At 40.3% G+C, this 27,081-nt stretch overlaps 1 protein-coding gene across 4 annotated transcripts in view; it reads left to right on the top strand.

Moving 5' to 3' along the window:
- The window catches only part of FOXN3 (forkhead box N3), a 407,295-nt gene that overhangs the window by 11,389 nt on the left and 368,825 nt on the right, over nt 1-27,081 (top strand). The gene's annotated exons all lie outside the window — the stretch shown is intronic.

Genomic DNA, 27,081 nt, shown 5'->3' with positions numbered 1-27,081 from the left:
AAAGAATAATAACTTTTGATCCCGTCTATTTAAGAACTTAGTTTGATCTGATAATCCAAATAGTCCCTTAAGATAATGCTCAGTCTTCTTAGGAAAACAATATCCCTTCCTTCCTGTTGTTCCCTTTCTTTGCCGGTGATGTCAGAGTGTGAGGAAGGGGTGTCTCGTGTACTCTTATTTCTTACAGAGGACTAGCAAATCTGTTTCCTTAGTTACGGTGGCCTTGACTCTCAGAGGCTGGGTCTCTTGCCATGGTGTTGCTTGTTCTGTATTAGCAGATGAAGTCTGTGGCTCTTATAACACATAGTCTAGTCCAGTGGTTTCCAAAGATTCAAAGTAAAACACAGATACATTTTCATGAGATTCCAGTAAGCATATGTGGACAGGTGATACAAAAGTTTTTACAAAATAACCTGTATAGCTGAAATAGAAATTTTACAAGGTATTATTATCCTTTTTATACTTGATGTACTCAGATCTTTTCCATTCTATTTTATTTAATGAAAAAAAACCCCCCAAAACAAAAAACCACACTTGGGACCCAATAAGTGACCCACAGTTTGCAAAAAAAGTTGATCTGGTCATCCTCTTGGCTTTATCAGAACCTGACGTGTCATCCCCTGCTGGCTGGGTCCACCCTTAGCTCCCACTGGCAGCAAACTCTGAGTATGTGTGACACCATCCATCAAGCCCACTGGCCTGGTGGTCCTTGCAAGGGGTCCACTACTCAGTCCACAGTCTACCCGAGGCACTCCACCACGCAGCTCCCTCTGTTTGATCAGGCTGCAGTGCTGGGCTGAGGAAGCTGTGTTCCAGGCTGGTGCAGACCCTCTCTTCCTAGGGCTCTGGATGATGGAGGGGGATGGACACAAACACATCCCTCTGCACTCAGGGGTAGCTCCTCTATCCAGAGGCAGAATCCACTGTCTTCTTCTCTTATCTCCTTTTTCCTTCCCATCGTTAACTGGACCCAAAAAGAGGTGGGCTTTTCTTTCACTTCCCCTCCACCATCTCATCCTTCTACCATCCAGGCAGAAAGATTAGCAACTTCACTGTCACTCATGGAAGAAAGCAGTATCTTCTGTAGCCTTCAGGTCAATTCTTTGAGCTGGGTCCTCCAGACTGCTGCTAATAGGTGAAAATCCTGTCCCAGGAGAAAGCCTGACTTTCAAGGCTATGGAATTTCGGCCTATGGCAGAGTGAACTAGTTTCCCACCTATGTCCATTAACTACATTTCTAAGACTCCCTTGCAGCTACGAATGGCAAAATTTGGGCTTCCCTGGTGGTGCAGTGGTTAAGAATCCGCCTGCCAATGCAGGGGACAGGGGTTTGAGCCCTGGCCTGGGAAGATCCCACATGCCGTGGAGCAACTAAGCCTGTGCACCACAATTACTGAGCCTGCACTCTAGAGCCCGCGAGTCACCACTACTGAGCCTGTGTGCCACAACTACTGAAGCCCGAGCGCCTAGAGCCCATGCTCTGCAACAAGAGAAGCCACGACAATGAGAAGCCCTCACACCACAACAAAGAGTAGCCCCCCCCGCTTGCCACAACTAGAGAAAGCCTGCATACGGCGTTGAAGACCCAACACAGCCAAAAAAGTAAAAACAAATAAATAAATAAATTTATAAAAAAAAAAAGAATGGCAAAATTCTAGCCACTTGGATGTGAGTAGATGTGAAGTATGTTGTTTCTGGTTTGTGCCCTTGTTTTTCTTTATAATTTTACCACATACTTTTTAAATCCTGAAACTGTATATAGTTTAGTTGCACACGATTTCATATAGATGGAAACATTATATATATATACACACCCACACACCATTTGTAGTATATATAGATATATAGTATAGATACCTATGTATTTATATATATGTAAACATATGTTGTGTGTATATTTATGTCTACAGTTACATCTGTAAACAGATGGATTTTTTTTTAAGTGAACACACCTATGTAACCAGCACTTATGTTAATAAATAGAATGTTAGCTTCACTCAAGAAGTCCCCTTATGCCCCTAAGGCACTATCTTTTGCAAGATGACCACTATCCTAATTTTTTTTTTAATAAATTTATTTATTTATTTATTTTTGGCTGCATTGTGTCTTTGTTGCTGCACATGGGTTTTCTCTAGTTGCGGTGAGTGGGGGCTACTCTTCGTTGCAGTGCGTGGGCTTCTCATTGTGGTGGCTTCTCTTATTGCGGAGCATGGGCTCTAGGCACACGGGCTTCAGTAGTTGCAGCATGTGGGCTCAGTAGCTGTGGCATACGGGCTCAGTAGTTGTGGCTCGCAGGCTCTAGGGCACAGCCTCGGTAGTTGTGGCACAAGGGCTTAGTTGCTCCGTGGCATGTGGGATCTTCCTGGACCAGGGCTCAAGCCCATGCCCCCTGCATTGGCAGGCGGATTCTTAACCACTGTGCCACCAGGGAAGTCCCTATCCCAATTTGATCTATTTTTTTACTGAGAGAAGTGTATTAAAAGTCTCTCAGTAAGGTGGTAGATTATCATTTTTTTTCTTGATATATTTTGAAGTTACACTATTTGGTATATACACATTTAGAATTCTTCTATCTTCTTGGAGAATCAAATTTTTTATTATTATGAAGTAGTGCACTTTAACTCTCATAATGCTTTTTGTCTTAAGGCATATTTTGTCTGGTGTCCATGCAACAATACTAGTCAACAGTAGGATATGATAGCTTCTTCATTATTAGTTCTTGCTCTTTGTTTTCCATTCTTTGTTTTTTCAAACTCTTTACATCTGTATTTTATTTTATTTTGTTTTCTATTTTTTGGCCGTGCCGCACAGCATGCGAGATCTTAGTTCCCTGACCAGGGATTGAATCCATGCCCCTTGCAGTGGAAGCGAGGCATCTTAACCACTGGACTGCCAGGGAAGTCCCTACATCCTGTATTTTAGATGTATCTTTTGTAAATGACATAACACTGGGTATTGTTTTTATGCAGTCATACATATCTTTTAAATGAAATATGTAAGCATTTATATTTATTGTAATTTCAGATTGATTTCAATTTATTCTTTCATGTTATTTTATTCTTTCCATTTGTCCTACCTCTTCATGTTTCTTTTTTTTTCACCTCTTCATGTTTCTTTTTCTTTCACCTCTTGCCTTCTTTTGAATTGATTAACATTTTTTCCTTATTTCATGTATTATTCTATAGTACTTTGGAAGTTTTACACTCTATTATTATTCTTTTAACGGTTCTTTAGAAATTTAAGCATGCATACTTAAAAGTCTAAAGTGAATCATTATCTTTCCTCCCCTCCTAAACAATGCAAGGAGCTTAGACCATTTAATTCTAGTCATTACCACCTCTCACACCTCCCCCTGCTAGCTTGGGTCCCATTTTTGCCCAGTGTTTTAGTTTTATCTTGTGGTTTTTTTTTAGCTTCGTGGGTTAGACATTATCATTTAAAAATAGAAATTTGTTCAGATTTACCCACATATTTATTACTTTCTTTGCTTATAATTTCTTCCCCGACTTGTACTCCCCTACCCATCACTTCTCTTCATAGATTTCGTTAAGTGAGGATCAATTGAGGGAGACCTATTTTACTTACTGTTTGTTGGAAAATTCTAATTCTTTCCTTTTTTTCCTTAAAATATAGTTTTGCTAGGTATAAAATTCTGGTTACTTTCTTTCAACACATTAAAGATGTTCCGTTGTCTTCTGACTTCTGCTGCTAAGAAATCAATACTGAATCTAATTGCCCTTTGTCTTGGAAGGTATTCGTTTTTCAAGGAAATCTTATAACTGCTTTGAAGATATTCTTTTTATCTTTGGCATTCTGCAGTTTTATTATAAAGTGTCTATAGATGTGAATTTCTTTTTTATGTATTTATTTTGCTTTGGATATTTTGTTTTGTGAATTGGTTTTTTTCATCAGTTCTGGAAGGTTCTCAGAGTATTGTTCCTGCTTAGTACTCTTTTTTCTACTTCTGGATTTTAGATTAGGTATATGTTAGACTTCTGTTGTCTTCTCTGTGTATTAACCTCTTTTTCATATTTTCTGTCTATAATCTTTATATGCTACAGTCGATAATTTTTTCAGTCCTTTTTGTTTCTTGTATCTAACCTGTCTCATCTTGCTCATAGTTTATATACTTGTGTCCTTCTATTATTTTTTAAACATTTATTTTATATTGTGCATCTGATAATTTTTTAGACTTTTAAAAAACTGAAATAGAGTTGACATACAATATTGTTAGTTGATAATTTAAAAATTTGATGTCTATGGGTTCAGTTCTACTATCTCTTATTTCTGCTAGTTTTTGTTCGTGATGCTTTGTTTCTATATGCATGTGTGTGTTTGTGGTTTTTATTTTACTCTGTTTTATTTTACTGTGACCTTATTTTTTTTACTTTATCAATGGGAATAATTTGAGGTTTGAATTGAAGGTGAGTTTCACTAGATTTTGCATTTGTTTCTCCCAAGTGACTGGGATCATCACCAATCTGCAAAGCAAGGACTTAAAATTTCTCAACTAGAGGTTTGGGGACCGACCACATAATCAATTCATACTCAAAACCCATGTAAGGATTGTCTTATGGTTATAAATGTTCAGTAAAGGCTTTCTCCCCTCTACTGAGCACTGATTTTTGAGACAGGCAATTCTGGTAGCCTTTTGGAGTCCTATCTTTAGCAGGACACCTCCTATTCCACTTTGTACCTTGGTGGGCCCTGGCTTTGTCAGTGCCAGCAACCTTATCACTGACCCTTATGCCCTGCTAACTTGTAAAAACAGAAGCCTAAGTTAGCATTTCAAACTATTTTTGAGGACATGTTTTGTCCAGCGTTTTTGATTGTTTTCAGAAGATTTTAAAGGTATCTATTCTGCCATATTGCCAGAAAAAGAACTATTCTTTCTCTTTGTATTCCTTATTTAATAATCCTAATAGTCCCTGAAACATATGAATGCCTCTGGGCAACTAGGGTGTGCAAAAAACAGTAGAGGAAAAGCACAGTCATTATTTTCAAAATATTACCTCCTGACACACATATTCCAGGGTAATTTAAGCCCTAACTTGTATTAGTTGAGGTAACACTAGTTGCTTCAATAAACCCAACATAGTGCAGTGAATCAAAACAATAGATGTTTATTCCTTATATGTCCAAAATGGGTATCCCTGATTAAAGAATGGCTCTGATTCAGGTGGTGATTTAGGGAATGAGCCACTTTCCTTCCTATGGCTCTGCCATTGTCAGTGTATGGCTCCCAAGGTCATTGTGCTTATTTGGATCACATTGGCAAAAAAGCAAAGAATGTGGAGACTCATGAGTGGCATGTTTTTACTAGCCAGCCCTAGATGTGGCACATTCCACTTCCTTTCCCATTCTATTAGCTAATACTTGGTAAGATTGCCACATCTGACTGCAAAGAGGGGCTGCTGGCAAAAGTAGTCTGGATGTGTGTCTAGGACAAAGAAGAAACAGGTTTAATAAATAACCAGTCTGTCTCTGCCATGCATTTCCTCCGTGAAACTTCAGCCCAACCTGATTTCTCACTTCTCTGAGCTCCTGTTTCACTTATAATCAAGGCCACCAACTTTAGGACCTAATTATCCTGAATTAGTTCATGTTTGTACAGTTTAAATCCCCAACTATATAGTAACTTCCTTGAAGGTGTGAATTTTGTGCTCAACTTTTTTTTTGCGGTACACGGACCTCTCACTGTTGTGGCCTCTCCCGTTGCGGAGCACAGGCTCCGGACGCGCAGGCTCAGCGGCCATGGCTCACGGGCCCAGCCACTCCGCAACATGTGGGATCTTCCCGGACCGGGGCATGAACCCGTGTCCCCTGCATCGGCAGGCGGACTCTCAACTACTGCGCCACCAGGGAAGCCCTGTGCTCAACTTTTGAAAATGTCCCCTACCACTCAGTTTTGAACATGCTGTATGCTCTAAAAAAAAAAAAATTTAAACCTCTGAATGAAAGGAGAAGGTTCTTGTTGTAACATATTCAGGGATGTAGCGTTGTGGTCTGCAACTTACTCATTACGTTAAGCCTTCAACTTTTCTTCTTAGATTTGAAATATGTTGAAATAAAAATTTGGAGAAAACCCCAAACGTCGGGAGTCTGGAGGGGGCACTACAAACAATAGTTGCATTTCCATGGGGGATCAGTTTAATCTGTCTCGGTAGCTTCTTCTGCACTGTTGAAATCAGCCTTTTCAGCTGTCTCTGGGTTGTTATGAGAATTCATTCAGTCATTCTGAAAATATTTGTTGAGGTCTACGGAGTGCTAGATATTGTTGAGAGGCAGGGCATTGGGAGATGAGCAATACAGATAAGATTCTGTCCTATAGGGGGTTGGATGAGGTGGTGCAGACAAACTGCTTTGAGTGGAAAAAGACCTTTATAGTTGGCTTTGTGATTGATATAGTGATGGTGAGGTTCTAGTTATTTGTATGATGTGGGAAAAAAAAGGCTTGGTGCTGTCTCAAGCCCTTAAGTAGAGACCTTGCCCTCCCTTTTCCTTTGGCTTTAGGTCTTGCTTAAGGAGGCCATCCTTTCTCCAGGCTAGTATTTAACAACAAGCAGAGGAATTTAGCTCTTGAGATTCTTCAGAGCCACAGATAATCTCAGCTAAACTGGGCCTTAGGTTATTGGCCTCAGTATCACTCTTTACTTGAGTTTAACTCATTACTTTGTTGCTAGGCTCGATGTTTTCCATGCTTCATTTTATTTTCTGTTGCTATTGGTCTTAGTAAATGAGAATGACATATGGACCTGAGTTAAATTGTTGGAATCATAATTTGCTTTCATTGAGTAGTTTTCTTTCTCTACGGCACTGTACTGTGGATGGGAAAATGCACTGACATCTTAGAAACTCTAACTAATCTATTATCCATCTGCTCGGATGCAAACACAATGCATGTGGCAAATTACTTTATATGCTGATAAAGCCTGTGCTTTGGAAAAATGTTGTGCTGTTTATATACAAAACATTGTTTTGAATCAAGCCATCTAAAATATGCAGATGAAGAAAAGGAAGTGTATTCTGAATACAACAAAATTCCAGGAAGGGTCAGGCTGCAAAATACAAGATGTGGTGAGTCTGTAATTAGGTATTGACCATGTTTTATTTGACTGAGCAGCTTCTTGGGCTTAACTCTGACGTTGGTCAGAGAATAGCTTTCCAGCCCAAAGGAGTTCACTTTAGAAGATGACCTAGGTGGATAATATAGCTCCCTCAAAAGCCAAGGCAGAGCTAGCCTTTCACTTCACTTATTATGTTGTTTCCTTCATGGAACAGGGCATAGAATTTCTGGCAGATGAGAGTAGAGTACAGAATTTCTAATAAGAGAGATGAAGTTGGGGGGGGGTACACAGTGCTTCTTTTGAAAATTATGTTCATTTTCTTCTCAACTCTAAGGCTTCTCTCTTATCTTTTTAGAAAAAATGCTCTCTTGTTTGGAAGAGTTTCCAAAACTACTCCTTTAGAGGTACCAAGTCTCAGCCAAGGACATTAATAAGATATAGAGCCCATGAACTAGCAGGCTGGGTAGAATAGTTAAGTTCTTCTACTGATACAATGAGCTACTGAATGGTGTCTTCTCATATTGAACAAGGGCTCATTTGTATCCTTAATACCAAATATTCTGTCACTACAAAGGGTAGGGACAAAATCTCCACATTCTTGATATGGCCAATGTGAATTTTAAATTAATTTATATATTTTAAGCAAAGTACCCCGTGCATTATTATTGGGGTGACCATATATCTTGGTTTGTTTGTGATAGTTTGGGTTTGTGCCTATTGCCCCAGTGTAATGACTAATACTACCTCTTTTGATTTTCAAAAGCATCCTGATTTGTATGATAAATTGTGGTCACCTTACTTACAATGGTAGTCAATATGTCTAGCAATAGTAGATCCAGTCTGTTTAGAGACCAACTCTTCTGCTGAGAAAAGATGCTTAAAATTAAAAAGAAAGAAAAATAAAGAAGTCAGTTTGGAAGCATTGGAGAGCCATCAAGGCAATGAGGAATAGCAGAGCTAAGATTTGGGGGCAGGAAAGTCCCTTCATCTAAGAGGTGAGCCCAGCTTTTGTATCTTCTTCTAGAGACAATTATCAATTCCAAAAGTAGTGGGCTAAGAGACTAAAAACTTAACAGAGCTTTCAACAAACTCAGGGGGTTAGGTAGTCAAGTCCTGCCAAGGAGCAGAAACCCTAGTAAACAACCTCAGTTTTCATTTGGAGCTCTGAATCAAGATGAACCAGAAATAGAAAAACTCTCACAGGGACTGAAGCCAAAAATGAAATATTTTCAGATTAGTGTCACTAGCTTAGATGCCTGCCAGAAGCCAAAGCAAAAATCCTCTCTGGAGGAAGATACATCTTCCAGAGCCTCATGTTCACTAGAGTTTTTCATGTACTATATCTGTCACCCAATGAAAAATAACTAGATATGTGAGAAAATGAGACATAATCAAAAACCAAGAAAAAAATTTGACAACTAAGATATACCTACAAGGGATCCAGATAGTGAATTAATTAGATATAGTCTCTAAAATAACTATGATTAATATATGCAAAGAATTAAAAGATTTAAAAACTTGCCAGAGAACTGAAAATTATAAGTAAAAGCCTAGAACTGAAAAATATAGTTACTGAAGTTAAAATCTAAATAGATGAACTTTTTGGGGTGATGGAAATCCTCTAAGACTGAATTATGGTGATGGTGATGGTTGCACAACTGAATTAACATACTAAAATCATTGAATATACATTTACAGTAGGTGCATTTTATGGTATGAAAATTATACTTTAATAAAGTTGTTAAAAAATGGATGGATTAACCAGATGTAGTTGAAGAGAGAGTTAGTGAACTAGAATATAAGGCAGAAGAAAATACCCAAATAAAGCACAGAGAGGCAAAATAATGGAAAGTAATTTGAAAGATTTGTGAAATATAGTAGAAAGGCCTCATATACAAATAATTGGAGTTTCAGTAGGTAGGGAGAGAGAAAATGGAACAGGAGAAATAATTGGGGGAAAAAATGATTGAGAATTTTCCAAAACGGACAAATGACACAGAGCCACAGAATCAAGAAGCCCTAAGACACCAAGCAGGGTCTGTATAAAGAAACTTCACCTAGGAACAACACAGTGCAATTTCTGAAAATAAAAACAAAGAGAAAAGCTGAAAAACAGTCAGGGCTGGAAGAGTGGGTACCTTTTGTCTTCAAAGGAGCAACAATAAGATTGACAGCTGACTCACTGAAACTGTAAAGTCAAAAGGGAATGGATGATATCTTCAAGTTGCTGAAAGAAAACAACTGTTAACCATGAATTCTATACCTACCTAAAAGGATTTTCAGAAAAAACTAAAAATATTTTAAAAAATTATTATGAGCACATTTATCCTAAAGAAAATACTAAAAGGCATCCTTTGGACAGAAGGAAAATTATCCCAGACGAAAGCTCAGAGATGTAGGAAGGAATGAAGAGCAATAGAAATAATAATTAGTTAAATATAAATAAATACTAGCCATACAAAATAATAATAATTTTGTCTTGTGGAATTTAAAATATATAGGGAATAAATATATATGATCAAAGTGGAACTCAAGTCTGGACAGATTAATGAAATGAAATTGTTCTAAGCTCTTTATATTGTAAAGGAAGTGATAAAAACTAATTAGTGTTAGCCATTAATAAGTCAAGGGTGCATGCTTTAAACTCTGGATAATCTTTAAAAGAATGATGAAGGAATATATAAATAATAAGCTAAGAGAAGGGGGAAATAGAATAATAAAAAATACTCAAATAATTCAACAGAAGGTGGAAAATGGGAGAAAAAGGATCCTAGACTAGGATCTTAAGATCCTAGGCTAGGATCTTATGAGACAAATAAAAACTAGTAGGTTTAGGCCCAGATATATCAGCAGTTATATTAAATATAAACAGAGTAAATACCCTAATTAAAAGTCAAATATTATCAGATTGAACTTTTAAAAAACCTATATACTGCTTTAAAGAGACACACATTATTTAAAAATATATGGAAGGGTCAAATATAAGAGGATGTAAAAAGATATACTATGCAAACACTAACCAAAAGAAAGATTCTGTAGCTAAATTAATGTCAGGTAAAGTAGACCCTCTAACAGGCAAAAAGTGTTGTCAGAGATGAAGAGAGATTATTTCATAACAAAAAAGATTCAATTTGCCAGGAAAATAAAATATTTCTAAATTTGTACGCACTTTTAAAACACACACACATATTCTCCTACACATACAATTATAAGACCTATAAGTAGAAATAGATATTGATATAGTTAGAAATTTTAACATATCTCTCCTGGTAACTGATACAGTGAGCAGACAGTAAGAATCAGTTAGCATATAGTTTGAACAAAGTTAATTAACAGACCTGATCTAATTATAAAACAGTGCACTTGACAAATATGAAATACTCATTTCTTTCAAGGGCACAGAAAATATTTGTCGACATTGCCCATAGTCTGAGTCATTAAGCAACTCAGCAAATTTCAACGGATGGAAATCATACAGAGTGTATTTTCAGATAACAGTGACATTAAACTAGAATTCGGCAATGAAAAAGATACCTGAAAAATCCCCATATGTTTAGAACTTAAGCAATCATGGGTCAAAGAAGAAATGGCAATGAAAATTAGGTAATATTTACAAATTAATGACAATGAAATATGAGATGCCAGACATGGAATACAGCTAAAGCCATGATTAGAGGGATATTTATAGCCTCAAATATATACATTAGGAAAAAAAAAGCTGTTTAAAAATAAATAACCTCAGCATTAATTTCAAGAAGTTAACAAAGAAAAGCAATTAAAATTTTTTAAAAGGTAGGAGGAAGGAAATAATACAAATAAGAGAAGAAAGTAATGAAATAGAAAACAGACATCCCATAGACAGAATCAACAGAGCCTAAGGACCTTCAAAATCAATAAATTCTGGTGAGACTAATCAAGCGAAAAAAAAAGCACAAATAGCCAATATCAGGGATGAAGCAAAGGACATCACTATATTTAAATGATAAGGACAGAGTATGATGAATAACACCGTGGCAAATTATGAAATGAAATTTTAGAAGAAATGGACAAATTTTCTAAAAACGCCACTTATCAAAACTGACATAAGAATAACAGTCTGAGTAGCACTATATCTACTCATATGAATATGCAATTAAAAACCTTACCACAAGGACCGCTTCAGACCCAGATGGTTTTTCTGTTAAATTCATTAAATATTTAAGGAAGAAATAACACATTTTTTTCCACAAACTCTTCCAGGTAATAGAAAAAGAAGGAACACTCCCAACTTGTTTTAAGAGGTCAGCAGAATTCTTATACTAAAACCTGACATAAATAAGAAAAATTCTGGGCCAGTTTCACTTATGAATATGGATTCAAAAATCCTAAACAAAACACTGGCAAAGTGAATCCAGCAATAAATTACTACATTATGATCAAGTTGATTATCTTCCAAAACTGTAAGGTTGAGGTCATATATTTGAAAATCAATCAGTGTAACTCAGTATGTAACAGAATAAAAAATCATACGATCATCTCAATAAATGCAGAAAATGTATGTGATATAATGCAACATTTATTCATGATTTTTTAAAAGGGTCAGCAAACTAATAAACAGGAGAAAATTTTCTTACTCCAAGAAGAGTATCTACAAAAAATACCATGTATCGTTAAAAAGTAGAAAACGTCATGAGTAATGGATGAAATGTTAAAACTTTGTTTGAGAGTAAGAAATAAGACATATGTCAGTTATCACTTCTTCTGTTCATCATTGCATGACAAATCCCAGCTAATGCAATGAGGCACACAAGAGAAATAAAGATATTAGGATTGAAAAGGAATAAATAAAACTATAATTATTGGGGGATGAAATTACTATGTATATAGAAAATTCAAAAGGAATTTCAGATAAATTGTTGGAACTTAAAAGTGAATTTAGCAAGTTGGCCGGATACAAAATAAATATGAAAAAATAAATTCTATTTCTACTTATTACCAATAAACAGATATACAATGACTTTACATCAGAATAAAAATAATCAAATACCTAGGAATAAATCTAACAAAAGTTATGAAGACCTATGTTGAAAACCATTTGACATTATTGAGAGAAATTAAAGAAGATGTAAATAAATGGAGGGATATGTTATGTTAATGAAACGGAGGGCTCCGTTTTTTTAAAAAAAGATGTCAATCTCAAACTGTCAGTGAAATCTCAATCAAATCCCAAGAGGGTTTTTGTGAAAATTGATAAGCTGATCCTAAAATTTATATGGAAACACAAAGGACCAAGAATAGCCAAGATACTCTAGAAGAAGAATAAGGAAAGAGGACTTGGTCCACCAGATATTAAGATTTATTGTTGTCCTGCTAGAGTAGCTGGGGGAGTGTGGCACTGGTGCAAGCATAGATGAATAGACGAGTGAAAAAGAACAGAGTCCCCAGACAGACCTGTGTATATACAGACACACTATCAATGATAAAAATCCCATCCCCTTGGGGATGGGATGGCCATTTTTAAATAAACAGCCCTGGAACAATTAGATATCAACATACACCCTTGACCCTAAATTTACACCATACACCAAAACCCATTCCAAGTGAATTCAAGATCTAAATGTGAAAGACAAGATAATAAAATATCCAGAAGATAATGTAGGATAATATAGTCATGACTTTGGCTAGGAGAGGAATTCCTACACAGGACCCCAAAGAAAAAATCATAAAAAAAGACAATAACATTGGACTGTATTAAAATGAAGAACTTACATTCATTAAAAGACATAGTTAAGAGAGTGAGAGACGAGTTAGAGGTATCTGCAATATCTGTGATTTACATAGGGCTTGTGGGAAGGATATACAAAGAATTCCTCAAATCGGTAAAAGAAAGATAAAATAGAAAAATGGGTAGTAGACCTAAACAGGAGCTTCACAGGAGATGCTATCCATATGTCCAATAGACTTGTGAAAAAAGGGCTCCACTTCGTAAGCCTTCAGGGAAATACAAGTTAGAAACCACATAAGATGTGACTACACTTCCACCCACTGCCTAAAATTAAAAATGACTTTCAATACTAACAGGTGGTGAGGATTTGGAGAAATGAGAATTCTCATACACTGCTGGTGAGCCTAAATTGGTACAACCATTTTGGAATACTAATTAGCATTATCTAATAAAATTGAACAAGGGCATATTCTGTGAGTCCGCAATTCTAATCTGATGTACAGTTTCAAGGGAAAAGTGAATACATATATACCAAAAATTATGGAGAGAAAATTTCATAGCACCAGTATTCATAAAGGCCCCAAACTGAAAACCACCCAATATCCATCAAGAGTATAATATAATGTGTGCATGTGTGTGTATATGCACACACACTTTATGGTATATTTATATAAATTAAAAAACCAATAAAAACAAACTGCACCACAACCTGGATAAGTCTCATTGACATTAATGTGTGAAGGAAGCCACACACACACACACACACACCTCTCTGTGATTCATTTATATAAAACACAAAACACAGGCTTGATGAAACTATAGTCTTTAGGGATGCATGCTTAGATAGCAAAACTATAAAGTGATTACTATCAGAGTTAACATAATAGTTGTTGGGGAGGATCAGGGTGCTAATTCAGAGGAGAAGGACGGGCTTCCCTGGTGGCGCAGTGGTTGAGAGTGTGCCTGCCGATGCAGGGGACACGGGGTTTGTGCCCCGGTCCGGGAAGATCCCACATGCCGCGGAGTGGCGGGTCCCGTGAGCCATGGCCGCTGAGCCTGCACGTACGGAGCCTGTGCTCCGCAAAGGGAGAGGCCACAACAGTGAGAGGCCCGGGTACCGGAAAAGAAAAAAAAAAAACAAGAAAACAAGAGGAGAAGGATGAGAGTTTCAGGGGTGCTGTCAAAGTTCTATTTTTTGACTTGGGTGATGATTACCTGGATGTCTGCTTTTCGATAAATCGTTGAGCTGTACATTTTGTTTTGTTCACTTTTCTCTATGTATTGTATGTTATAGTTCACGATGGAAATTTTAAAAAATCAGTAATGTACCTTTACCATCATTTTCTTGAGTTTTAATCAATTTAAATATTACCCCTTGACTTGGTACTGTGATAATTAAGACCTTTTCCCTTTCCCTTCTTTTGAATTGACACCGTTTATATTATTACGTAAACACTATGAATCAGGGAGACCAATGATATACTATGATTACAAATCCTTTCTTGTGCAACTTTTCATTTTTTCCTACTAGTAAACATTGCTTCTTTTTGATTTGTGTATATATTTGTAGATATACAAACATACACTTTCCTTTCACCCTCCCTCCCTTCCTTCTTTTTTTCTTTCTCTTTAATTTTTCCCATGCCTTCTAATAGCATCTCTCAATCTCATTTTGCTCTTGGCCAAACGTATCAGATCATGTACCCCTTCTGTTTTGTTTTTCCTGCTGTCATCTGCTGTGGTTGCTCTATAGCCTGTTCTAGAACAGGTTTCATGCAGGGCTTTCTTTCTCACCTGTGTCCTGTATGGTTCCCATTTCCTGGATCCCATGTCTTTTCTTTTATGGTTTGCTGCTTTTGGTGGAGCATATCTGCTAACAGTTTACTAATGCACAAACATAGGAGATAAATTCTCAAAGAACTTAATCTTGGGGAATGTCTTTAATTCACCATCTTCCTTAGTCAGCAGTTTGGGTATATATATGATTCTAGATTGAAAATCATCTTCCCTCCATATTCTGAAGGTAATACTAATTGACATCTAGCTTCTGTTGTTGCTGTTGAGAAGGCATATGCCATTTTGATTGTTCATCTTTTCTATGTAAACAGATTTTTTTCTTTCTGGAAGCTTTTAGAATTTTGTTGTGTCTTTATAAATCATTTTGCTGTGGATTTAATCAAACCTTTCAACTGAAAGACTTATGTTCCTGTTTTAGGAAAGGTTCTTACGGATTTGTGTTTGTTTGTTTATGTGTTGTTTTTAATCATTTTCCTCTCGCCATTTTCTCTGAACACTTAGAAACTCCAATAGTTGAATTTCAGACTGATTTTTAAATTTTCTTATTTTTTTTTTCCCTTTTGTCTTGATCATCTTTCTGTCTTATTGCCTTACTTTCTGGATGGTTTCCTTTTCTTTATTTCCAAATCATCTATTGAATTTTTTATTTTGTCCATCATATTTTTAATTTCCAAGAACTTTACATTTTTCCTTGAATGTTTGTTTTTGCAACAGCCTGCTCTTTTTTTTTAAAGCAATGCCTTTTCTTATCTTACATAATATATTAATTCGTGTTTTTCATATTTTCTTCTGTTTCCTGCATTATCTCCGTTTCCTCAGACTTTATTGCTTTTCCTGATTGCTTAGGTTTCTGACTTGTAGTGTAGGTTTTCCTTGGATGTTCTTTCATGTTTAAATGGAAGGTTCTGAATAGCTTATTGGAAGCTGTGTGCTTCAGGAGTGGGCTTCCTGTGGAAGTGGCTGGGCTGGGACCCAGTTTTTTCAAATTTCGGTATCTCTCAGGAGGTTTCCTTCTGGGGCCATTCCGTTTCTTCAGAGAAGGATCTTTTAATCCTGTAGGAGGGATGTAAGTCTGGGTGTTGGTATTCTGATACCCAGCTGGGCAAGGGGCTACAGGCTCTTGTTGTCCATTTCACCTTCTGTTTTTAGCCTGGTGTCCTACCCCTGTGCTCTTCTTTTCAATTTATCTAGCATTAAAATTGACTTGTATGGGAAAGGGGAGGGGGAATCACCTGGTTATGCCCCCAGGAAGTGTTGAGAATGTGATGGTCTAACTTTTCATTGTGGAGTCTAACTAACCTCCACATCTCACTCCCATAGTCCACTGTGCTTGATGCCTCCAATTCCAAAGCCTTTGTGGGATTCTGTGAGGCTAATCCACTAGCATCTGATCAGTTTTCCCTCTGCTGGAATTTTAGTCTCAGCTTTTTTCAATATGCCTAAATTCAGCCATCACTCCTCTATCTTTAGATATTGCTTGACAGCTCTCATCTGCTGTTGTCTCCTCTCTCATTCTTTCTGTCTTTGTGGGTTGTGTTAACTCTTTAAGGACAGAAACCATGACTTACACGTCTTTAGTTTACTTGCAGGCGCAAGCACTAAGGCTTAGGAAACATTGATTGACTGACTGATGCCGACCTTCCTAATCATTGCAGTACTCTGCCTTCTTGCTTTCCTTTTTTTTTTTTTTTAATAAATTTATTTATTTTTGGCTGCATTGGGTTTTCATTGTTGCGTATGGGCTTTCTCTAGTTGCGGTGAGCAGGTGTCTACTCTTCCTTGCGGTGTGCGGGCTTCTCATTGCGGTGACTTCTCTTGTTGTGGAGCACGGGCTCTAGGTGCCCAAGTTTCAGTAGTTGTGGCTCTCCTGCTCTAGAGCGCAGGCTCAGTAGTTGTGGCACACAGGCTTAGTTGCTCTGCGGCATGTGGGATCTTCCCGGACCAGGGCTTGAGCCCCTGTCCCCTGCATTGGCAGGCGGATTCTTAACCACTGCACCACCAGGGAAGCCCCGTCTTCTTGCTTTCTTTACCCTTTCCCCCATGTTCTCTCTTGTTTCTCATTTGCCGGTGTGTAGATGCAAATGATAGCATCTACTTGGGTGCTGCATCCAACTCTTCCTTCCTTCTGTCTCTTGGGTGCCCAGCAAACCTGGACCCTGCCAGGCATCAGCCCATTACATGTGCCCAGCACTTCTGCCTCCTTCCAAGCTGTCTTTGCTTCCAAACTGTCTGGAAAAGAGGAGTAGGAAAGGGAACGGGAATAGCTCTGAGGTGCCCGAAGGGGCTGAGTTTCTCTCCCCTGCCTAAGTAGAAACGAGGTGCTCTTAAAATAGCCTTCGAAGCTTTGTGATGTGAATACAGCCACACAGCCGTTCTCAGGATTGGCTTATTGTTGAAAATAAAAGTCTCTGGGAATACGCATGCCACACTTGATTCTCATGACAGAGTTTTAGAAGCTGCATCTTGACCGCTGTTGCTAAGTGGTTTCAGGGTAGCCAATTTCCAGTCCTAGGCTGGTGTTCAGAGCATCTCTGATTGATGCTGCATGGCACTCTGCAACTCTTCTCCTGTAGACCTCAGCTGAGTAGGCTTTTTCTCCCTCCTCTCATGCATCCAAAGCTGGGAATGTGAAATAGGCTGCATGGGTATGGGATTCTCGAATTATGAGGAGCACTGAGACCGTGCCCAGTGGTCAGTGGGGTCCTTCTCCCTCTCCCTTATTCCTTAGTAACTGGAAAATTGTTTAAGCACGGTCAGTTTCTTTAGCTACCTTGAGATTTTAAAATGAGACTCCTTTGACTTTCATCAGTAATTTGATTTGGAAGAAGTTAATAAAGGTTCTGGTAAGAGTATTGTGTTTTGAATGGCCCATACCTATAGGTAAGCTTGAAATGCTTACTTAAGTCTGGTTTCACAGTGATCTGGAGTGAGGAGTGCCTCTTTCCTAAGATTATAAGAACACATCGTCTTATATAAAGACAGATATGGGGCTTCCCTGGTGGCGCAGTGGTTGAGGGTCCGCCTGCCGATGCAGGGGACGTGGGTTCGTGCCCCGGTCCAGGAGGATCCCACGTGCCGCGGAGCGTCTGGGCCCGTGAGTCATGGCCGCTGAGCCTGCGCGTCCGGAGCCTGTGCTCCGCAACGGGAGAGGCCACAACAGTGAGAGGCCCGCGTACCGAAAAAAAAAAAAAAAAAAAAAGACAGATATGTCTTGGTTTGGGTCCAAGTGGTTAGGACTCCGCACAGGGGGCGCGGGTTTGATCCCTGGTTAGGGAACTAAGATCCCACATGCCGTGCGGCGCAGCCAAAAGAAAAAAAAAAAGATTATGGTTTTAGTCTCATTATCTAGGAGTGTCTGTGGTAGGCAGTCAGCTCTGCTGTTTAGTTATTGCCAGAAAAAAAATGGTTGCAGTTCAAATACTCTTAAGTGATTTAAATTTTTGGTAGGTGTTTCCGCATCTGAAACTGGTTTATAGTTAATGATGTCATACATCGGGTCACTAAATTTGTGGTGTGTGTTTTGCAGCTGGTTAATCTTGGAGGGCACACCAAGGAGTTGTCTGATTGGGAGACAGGCATGGTACACCCCTTCCAAGGTGTGTGTTTGACTATGTTTTACAAAATTCCAGGCTAGAAGTATTTCAGTCGTGGAAACTTGGTTGCCCATTTGTCTGTATATTAAAGTGTCCTGAAATCCTTGTTGCACAGGGGCGTGTTAGCTCTGCCCACGGGTACTGAGTGCCTTTTATTAGGCTTTGCCAGGTCCTTCTTCCTGAAGATGGAAGCTCTACCCCACAGCCCTGCTCTGTCTTAAATCACATCTCTCCATACTTAACAGGCAACACAGATGCCAACCAGGAGTTTAACCTCAAATATGCTATTCAACGCTGATCAAACCTTTGATTGAACAAGGCCATGTTTATGAAGGATTGTTGGTTGTCTGACCCATTCCTAATTTCAGCCTGACTACTAGAAAGCTCCATATCTGATATAATATTAGCCTGGAGCTTTCATGGAATTGTGTTTTATCCTGCTGCCATTGGGCAGTATCCCCTGTGGACGCCATTGGTGTGTTTGTTGCCTCGGTGATTCCTAGGTTTTATTTGTCCTGCAAATGATTGTTGCTTCTCCCAAACAGTGGTTTTAAAATTTTCGAATTTGATTGTCTTTAGATGAAGCAAACACCCTCCAGCTGTCCCCAGACCCCACCATTCCCTATCATCTGACACTAGCTTCACTCAGTTACTTTGCCTGCTTGGCTCCTGTGGGAATTTGAGTTTGCAAATCCTCCTTTGCACAGTGTGGTGGTTAATTTTGTGTGCCACTTGGCGAGGCCACCTTACTCACATATTTAGTCAAATACCAGTCTAGAGTCACTGTGGAAGTGCTTAGGTAAGATTAACATATAAATCTATGGACACTGAGTAAACCAGATAACCCTCCGTAATGTGGTTGGGCCTCCGTGAATCAGTTGAAGACCTTAGGAGAAAAAGACTGAGGCCCACTGAGGAAAAGGGAGTTCTGTCTCCAGACTGTCTTTGAACTCGAGCTGCAGCATCAACTCTTCCTGTGTTCTCCAGACTGCTGAGCTTCACTGCAGAATATGGAGTTGTCAGCTCCTATAATTATATGAGCCAATTCCTTAAAATAAATCTCTCTCTCTCTCTCTCTCTCTATATATATATATACACACACGCACACACTCACCCATTGGTTCTGTTTTCTGGAGATCCCTGACTAGTATACGTAACAAGGTCTTTATAGAGAACCACGGGAGCAGACAGTTGGTTTGCTTGTGTCTTACGGTGACTGAGTCATGTGACTGAAGGTATTTCCCTTTTTGCATTGACTTGAAAAGCTTAGAACTTAATCTGCGTCTTAGCTTTAACAGCTTTAGCAAATAAATAGTGAAGGATACGGACTGCACATCACGGGTAGTAGAGGCACACTAAGGGCACGGTGGTAGCGGGTACTGGATTCAGGTTGTACTAGGAGGGCATTTGGTTACCATGTTTAGTGTGAACGCACCTCCCCACCTCCTGCATTTGGTAAGTATGTCTGTCCGTTGGGCTGCTATAACAAGGTACTGTAGACCAGGTGGCTTGTAAACAATCCAATCCTCGATATTTGCCTAAGAGAAATAAAAGCACACATTCACCACAGATTGGTATGTAAATCTCCATAGCAGCTCTGTTTAGAATAACCCCAACCTGGGAACAAGCCAAATGTTCAACAGGTGAATTGAAAAACAAATGATGATACATCCGTACAACAGAACACTTTTCAGTGATACAAATTAATAAACTATTATACATGCAACAACATGGATGAATGTCAAAGTGATTTTGTTGAGTGAAAGAAAAAGAGTATATTGGGGGAGAGCAGTCCCAGTTCTGGAGGGTTGATTACACAATCAGGTATTGGTACAAATGATTATACACATGGGGGCTGGTGTGGGGGACCCTCTAGAAACCACCTATTCCCTTCTCTTGCCTAAAACCCTCTAGTAGGATGAGATCACCTCCCCTTTAAAGGGTTTTGGGAAAGTGGATTCCACATTTGGCAGTATTTTGTGGTCTATAGCTCTTGCCTCTATATGTATGATTACTCAATGTAATTGAGAACCCTGCACAGGACACATTTTAGTTAAAACTGCTCAGCATGGTAGTCCTGAAAAACAGTCATCTGAGAGTTTACAAAACTTTTTATAATCAGCAAGGAAATTATGTCTTCTAATACTTCCATGAGAAACTCATTTTGTTCACCCATTTTATAGATGGCAAAGTTGTGGTAGAAGAAGAAATTCTGAGTCTAATACAATTTCCCAGGCAGTTTGTTTCTGGAAAATCTTAGGAGCAGAGTTTCTCTTGATTGGATTTTTCTTTTTTAAATATTTATTTATTTGGCTGCGTTGGGTCTTAGTTGCGGCATGCAGGCTTCTCTCTAGTTGTGGCGTGCAGGCTCTAGGGCACGCTGGCTCAGTAGTTGTGGCCTGTGAGCTCAGTAGTTGTGGCACACGGGCTCTCTAGTTGTGGTGCATGGGCTTAGTTGCCCCATGGCATGTGGGATCTTAGTTCCCCTACCAAGGATCGAACCCGCATCCCCTGCAATGGAAGGTGGATTCTTAATCACTGGACCACCAGGGAAGTCCCTCTTGATTGGATTTTCAAGACTCTTCTAGAAATACTAATCTGGTATCTGGAAAGATGGTCATTGGAGTCAAATAGATTCAGGTTCAGATTCTGACTTTGCCTCCAATTACCTGAATGACCTTGGACATACTCCTGGAAACCTCAATTTTTTCCACTTCAAAATAGGAATAATCTATCTCATAAAGTTAGGGGAATATATTTATTCACTTATGTACTTACTGAGCAAAGATTATTGGGTGTCTACTCTGTAGCAGTGAGGAAGATAGTCAGTGTTCCTGCCATCATGGAGCTGACATTTGATTGAAGGGACAAGGAAACAATAAGTAGCTAAACAAATAAATGTATAAGATACTATTGGCTGTAAAATAACCATACAAGGTAAAGAATGGGAAAGAATGCTGGTGGGACCACTTTGATAAGAGTGACCAGAGAAGAGTTCTTTAGTAATAAAGGGCCAGCCAAAGGGCACAGTACATGCAAAGGCCCTGAGGTGGGAAACAGCTTGCACATTTGAGGAACCAGAAGAAGGACCAGTGTGGCTGGGGGTTGGTGAGTTGTGGAGTGAGTAGGAGATGAAATGTCAGGGCCTCATCTCGTCGGGTTTTATGGGCAAGGGAAGTATGGACTTTATACTTGGTATACTGGGTATACTGGGAAACCACCAGGGAATTTTAAACAAAGGAGTTGCCGAGTATGATTTATTTTTTGAACGTTCTGCCTACTGTGTGGAGGATGGGTGCAGAGAGACCATTTAAGAGGTATGATGGTTTCTGGGAGAGAAGGAACTTCAGCTACAGTGGTAAATTGGAACGGTGAGAAGTAAAAAGATTCAGGATGTATTTTGGAAGTAGAGCTCATGGATTGGAAGTGTGGGGAGGGGAAAGGAACAATGGAGGATTATTTGAGGAAGTTGGAAGGCAGTGTCGTTTCTCGAGGTTGGAAAGACCTGGGGTCGGGAGCAGAGATCCGGAGTTCTGTTTTGGACACACTAGGCTTGAGATGCCTGCTGGGCCTGTCAGGAAGGCACTGGGCATTGACATCTACAACTTGGGTTGGGGGGGCGGTCATTGGCCCGTAGGTGGTGTCTAACAGCTATAAGATTGGGTGCTATCATCCATAGAGAAGGGGCAGAAAAGAGAAAAGGGCCCAGAACAGAGCCCTGAGCACTAAAGTTTAGAGATCCGACCAAGAAGACATGAGCTAGCAAACCTAACTGAGAAGGAGCTTCCATTGAAGCTGGAGAAGAATTGGGTGTGGGGTGTCACAGAAGCAAGAAAAGAATCGTATCGACTAGCCAGCGCTGGACACGCTCAGTGAAAGTTAGTTTCCCCTTAATGGAAATAGTATCATTCATTTACTTTAGGTCTTTCAAAGGATCTAATATTACCTTTCATCCCAGCATAAATTCAATTTGCAATGGCATTTTTTACCTCTTTCATATGTCTTTCAAGGTTGAAATATGGAGCCCCGAAGAGCTGTGGGTTGGTTACCCCTCTTCGAAAGCATCCATTTACCAGCTTGCAAATCCACCAAGCAAAGATTTCTCCTTTTCCGCCTTAAGTTCTCATGATTTAATTTGCCTGAGTAACCTGCTGTCATAGGTTTTCATAGAGTCCTGACATCTAACAAAGTAATTAATGCTTTAGGCTTTTAGGAACTGTTTCAGGATTTTTATTAATCATCGTTGTGATTGCACATATGAATTATGAAGGAGTTATTTTGGTAGTTGGATTTCCCCCTCAGAAAAATTTCCATATTTGTTCATTATGAACCGATAGCCTGGAGAAGAATAAAAAGGAGAATGTTCCCTGGGTCCTGTGCAGGCATTTCAAATTATCCAGAGTCAGGGTGACTTCATAGTACATGGACAGAGTGTGAGTTGTTTGAAGTTGGTCCTCAAATGCTTTCTCTTTCTCTTTCCCTCACTGTAAATTAATTAGAGATTCTGTGTGACTGGCCCAAATATATGGATTTTGTGAACTGTTTAAAGATGCATGAACATCAGAAGGAATTTGTGTGTTTTGTTTGATTCTGCTGTGATTCTCATCATTGGAGGAATCACTCTTAGAACCATCATAATTAGTGTGCTATTCTTTGGGGGGTTTTCCAGGAGAAGGAGGGTATCCAGGTAACTGTGAAGAAATAGAAACCTATCCTTCTAATTCCTTTTTCATTTTATTTAGGGAAAGCATCATGGATTTTCAAAATTATGTGATTGTATTTGAAATCAGTGTATCAGAGAGGAGCGTGAGGGGTGCTGTCTGTCTGGTCCTTAGGATTCAGTCTGAGGTGTGAAAAACAAAACACCATCACTGTTTTCTTTGAAACTCCTCCTCCTAAGGCATCCGCTCACCCCAGACGTTTGCAGATTCTCTGCATAAATGATTCTGCGGCTGCAGGTGGGTCCTGCTGGCCATTTTCCTTGGCTTGGGGGTAAATGCAGGTTCCCCCGTGTTTGGAGGAAATTTTACTCCATGCCTTTTACTCTGACAAGAGAAGACTTGCTGCTTTACTGGGAACAGGGCTCTTTTCAATGATTAGAGTGATTTTCTGTGATTCTGCCATACTTGGGACAGATTTTTGAGACTACAAATAAAAGACAGTAGTTATATCAGTGTACGGACGGAGACAGCCACTCTGCTTAGAATCTGGTGCCTTGACTATTGAGTGAAAATACCTGTTATTGCTCTAACTGCCATTTTTACTCTTCCTAAGTGGCCGGTGGGATAAGGGATGGGGAAGGAGCTGGATAAAGCAGGAGGAAGTCCATTTGCAAAGTCAACAGCGGAAGTATTCAGGCAGAGCAGCAGACATCTGACCTGAATTCTGTATAGATAAGGGAAGGATTTGATACCGGCAGCTGGGCCACCCTGCTAATTCTACAGTAGCTTGCTGTGACAGACTAATCTCATGGTATTTTCATCTTAATTTACTTGCATCCTGCTTTTTGTAGGTAACAGCATTTCTGCCAAAGGTGATAAATTTGCTAAAGCTTAACATTGAGATTCTTTCCTCATATGAGTGTTATATAATTAGATATACATTTGGGCTCAAAGGTCCCCGTCTAACAAATTCCCTTCACCGGAGTCCCATTTGAGGGCCCATTCTCTCATTAATTTTATTTGACATTTATGTCAACATTACATTCCTCACCTAAAAGGAGAAATCACATGCGTACACGGGGGTATGCTTTAAAGTGGAGTATTTAGTTTGGCAGTGAAAAGCAGTCAGCTAAGTCTGCGAAAGCAAAATTTTCTAAATTAGTTAATGCGGAGTGGTCTAAAGCACTAAACAAGTTGCTCAACAAAGTGCCAAGTGCCCATGCACGTGGCCGTTTTGATATTTCTAACGTTTTTCCTCCAGGGGTTCCCAGAGTTCACTGACATGGTGTCTGGCAGATTAACTAGGGAGTCATCAGAGGGGAAGGAAGTGGGATGAAAATAAATTGTTATGGTGTCAGGAGTGGAAGTTGCAAAAATCAAAGACCTGATTCTTCTCCCACTCGTACTAACTTCAGAGTGAGGAGTTTATCAGTGAAACATGGCGCGTCTAGCTCCCAGTTCTGCTGAGTGGAGAGTTTTATGAACGGCTGCCGCCAAGGCAGGAGGGCAGCTGGGAGCCCCATCCAGGCATTGAGAGTTATATTATTTCTCAGACCACATGGCCGGGGCATCGCTTAGCGTTTCCAAAAGTACACAAAAGCGTGATCTGGGGTTGTTAACCCTAAAAGAGAAATGATTGTTAGAGAACATTTCTGTCCTCCGATTTTGGGTCTAGGTTGAATTTCGAATCCGTGGATGCCTCGAGAGAGGGAAGGAGTCAGCTGTAATCAACATCCAAGGGACTGAACGTGGCAGTTCCTTTTGGTTCCAGAATGCTGACTTTTACATACTTTGTGGTTTGTGTGTTCGCGAGCTGTGCTTTGTGCTTGGCTGTAACGGCGAACTGCAGACTGGGCTTTTGTTTTGCAGAGAATTCACCAGCGGTGGAGAGGACCGGCCTTTGGCATAAGTGGGGGTGGGCAGGTTGTCTAGCCCCCTCACTCTTTTTCATTCCAGTGTTCACCCCTACACCCCCGTCCCCCAGCCCTGCCAGGCTTCACTGACCCAAAACAAACACTGGAGTCCCCCCTCCATGCTGTCTTCAAGCAGTTGGTGACCAGCAGACCTGCAAGCCTGTCCAGGTGCCCGGTTCTCCCTCGAGGTCATCACTTGAGTGCTTTTAACTATGACCTTCTGGAATCAGTATCTCCCGGGGGTCCCCTTGGTGGTCTGGCCACTTCATGTCTCTGAAAGGTAGGGATTTTACCAGGGAAGGAGAAGAGGAGGGTTGCAGTTTGTGAAGGAGAAACTGAGTCTGGGTCGACCTCATCATTGTCAGCTCAGATAACTTTGTTCTCAGCACCTCACGTTGGCTTTAAGGACTTTGTGATTTTCTCACCTGATCTCGTCTGCTTAAGCTTCTGGCTTGTGTTGCTAGGTTGTTTGGGTACAGGATGAGCTCTGGCAGTGGGGTGTGTGTGTGTGTGTGTGTGTGTGTGTGTGTGTGTGTGTGTTTTGTTTTGGAGTTCTGGTGTGCACTTCTAACCCCTTTAAAGGCACTGCATACAGAACTAAGAAATTCATAGTTTTCTGGCTATCAAGGCAGCTCTGGACCTCACAGGAAGAGCTTTTGAGAGCTGGAAGGGCCACCTTTCATGTGTGGAAAAACCCAGAGAGTTAAGAGCCAGGTCTGGGACAGTTCCCCACTCTCCTTTTCTCCTTCTGGCCACAGCCTGTAGGATGATCAGAGAAGCTTCCCATTGCAATGCCAGTGTAGTGAGATGGAAAGTGGTGGGAATACCTTTGCTGAGAGCCGATGACAGTTATGTTCCAGCACCCTAGAATGGAGGGGTCCTTCAAGACTGTGGAGTCAGGGATTTCCCTGGTGGTCCAGTGGTTAAGAATCCACCTTCCAATGCAGGGGACGCAGGTTCGATCTCTGGTCGGGGAACCGAGATCCCACGTGCCGCGGGGCAACTAAGCCCGCATGCTGCAACTACTGAGCACACGGGCCACAGCTAGAGAGAAGCCCGTGTGCTGCAACGAGGAGCCCAAGCACCACAGCAGAGGATCCTGCATGCCGCGACTACGACCCAACGCAGTCCCCAAAAATAAATAAGTAAATATTTTTTTTAAAAAAGACTGTGGAGTCAAATCCTGAGGCCGTTAGCTCTGGGTGGCAGAGCCAGGACTGACACCTGGCTCCTTTGAGCCCTTAGTTCAGTTATCCCCGTCAACGCTTTCTGGGTGCAAGAGAGTTAGAGGCACCCACTGACTGACACCTGCTCTCTCTCTCTGTCCTCTTCCTCCTCCTCTGCTCTCTCCCAGGCCTTAATCAACCCCCCAAAAGGCCTAAGACCTTCTTAGGGGAGTGTTTACCATGGAACTAATCTGTCTTTATTGAGCCTCTGCTTCCATTTTAAACTCGGTTAAATGAACCACGTTCCCTCAGAAAACAGCCTTTTCTCTGGGCCTCTCGCTGCTGACAGCAGTTGCCCATGGGCGTCTTAGTCTGTTCAGGCCGTCAAAACAAAATCCCACAGACTGGGTGGCTTATAAACGACAGAAATGTATTTCTCCCAGTCTGGAGTTGGAAGTCTGAGATCAGGGTGCCTGTGTGGTTGGGGGAGAGCCCTCTTCCGGACTGCAGACTTCTCATCATAGCCTTACATGGTGGAAGGGGCTCCGGGGCTCTCTGGGGCCTCTTTTATAATGGCACTAATCCCATTCACGAGGGCTCTGCCTTTGTGACCCAGTCGCCTCCCAAAGGCTCCGCCTCCTAGCACCATCACATTGGGCATTAGCGTTCCAACAGGTGAAATTTCAGGGGGACACAAACATTCAGACCATAGCAAGGGGTGACACCTTCCAGCCAGCAAGTGGTGAGGGTCTGTTGTGGAGAGGACTGGATGATTGGGGGCGCTGCAGGGGGAGTGGCTCAGATCAACGGTACTTGTTGTAGACAGTGACCATGGAGATAGTTCCCTCTGCCTCCTGTCCCCTTAAAAATGTCCTCTCTTTGAACCCTCCTACACTGTTGGTGGGAATGTAAACTGGTGCAGCCACTATGGAAAACAATATGGAGGTTCCTCAACGAACTAAAAATAGAGTTGTCATATGATCCAGCAATCCCACTCCTGGGCATATATCTGGACAAAAGTATAATCCAAAAAGATACACGCACCCCTATGTTTGTAGCAGCACTATTCACAATAGCTAAGACATGAAAACAACCTAAATGTCCATTGACAGATGAATGGATAAAGAAGATGTGGACAATGGAACATTACTCAGCCATAAAAAAGAGTGAAATAATGCCA

This window comes from Delphinapterus leucas, chromosome 2 (assembly GCF_059928025.1).
Source record: "Delphinapterus leucas isolate spDelLeu-1000000601 "Yukka" chromosome 2, BTC_Dleu_Yukka2, whole genome shotgun sequence".
Classification (NCBI taxonomy): Eukaryota; Metazoa; Chordata; class Mammalia; order Artiodactyla; family Monodontidae; genus Delphinapterus; species Delphinapterus leucas.
Note: the sequence above shows the minus strand (reverse complement) of the source record. Positions and strands in the feature narration are given on the sequence as shown.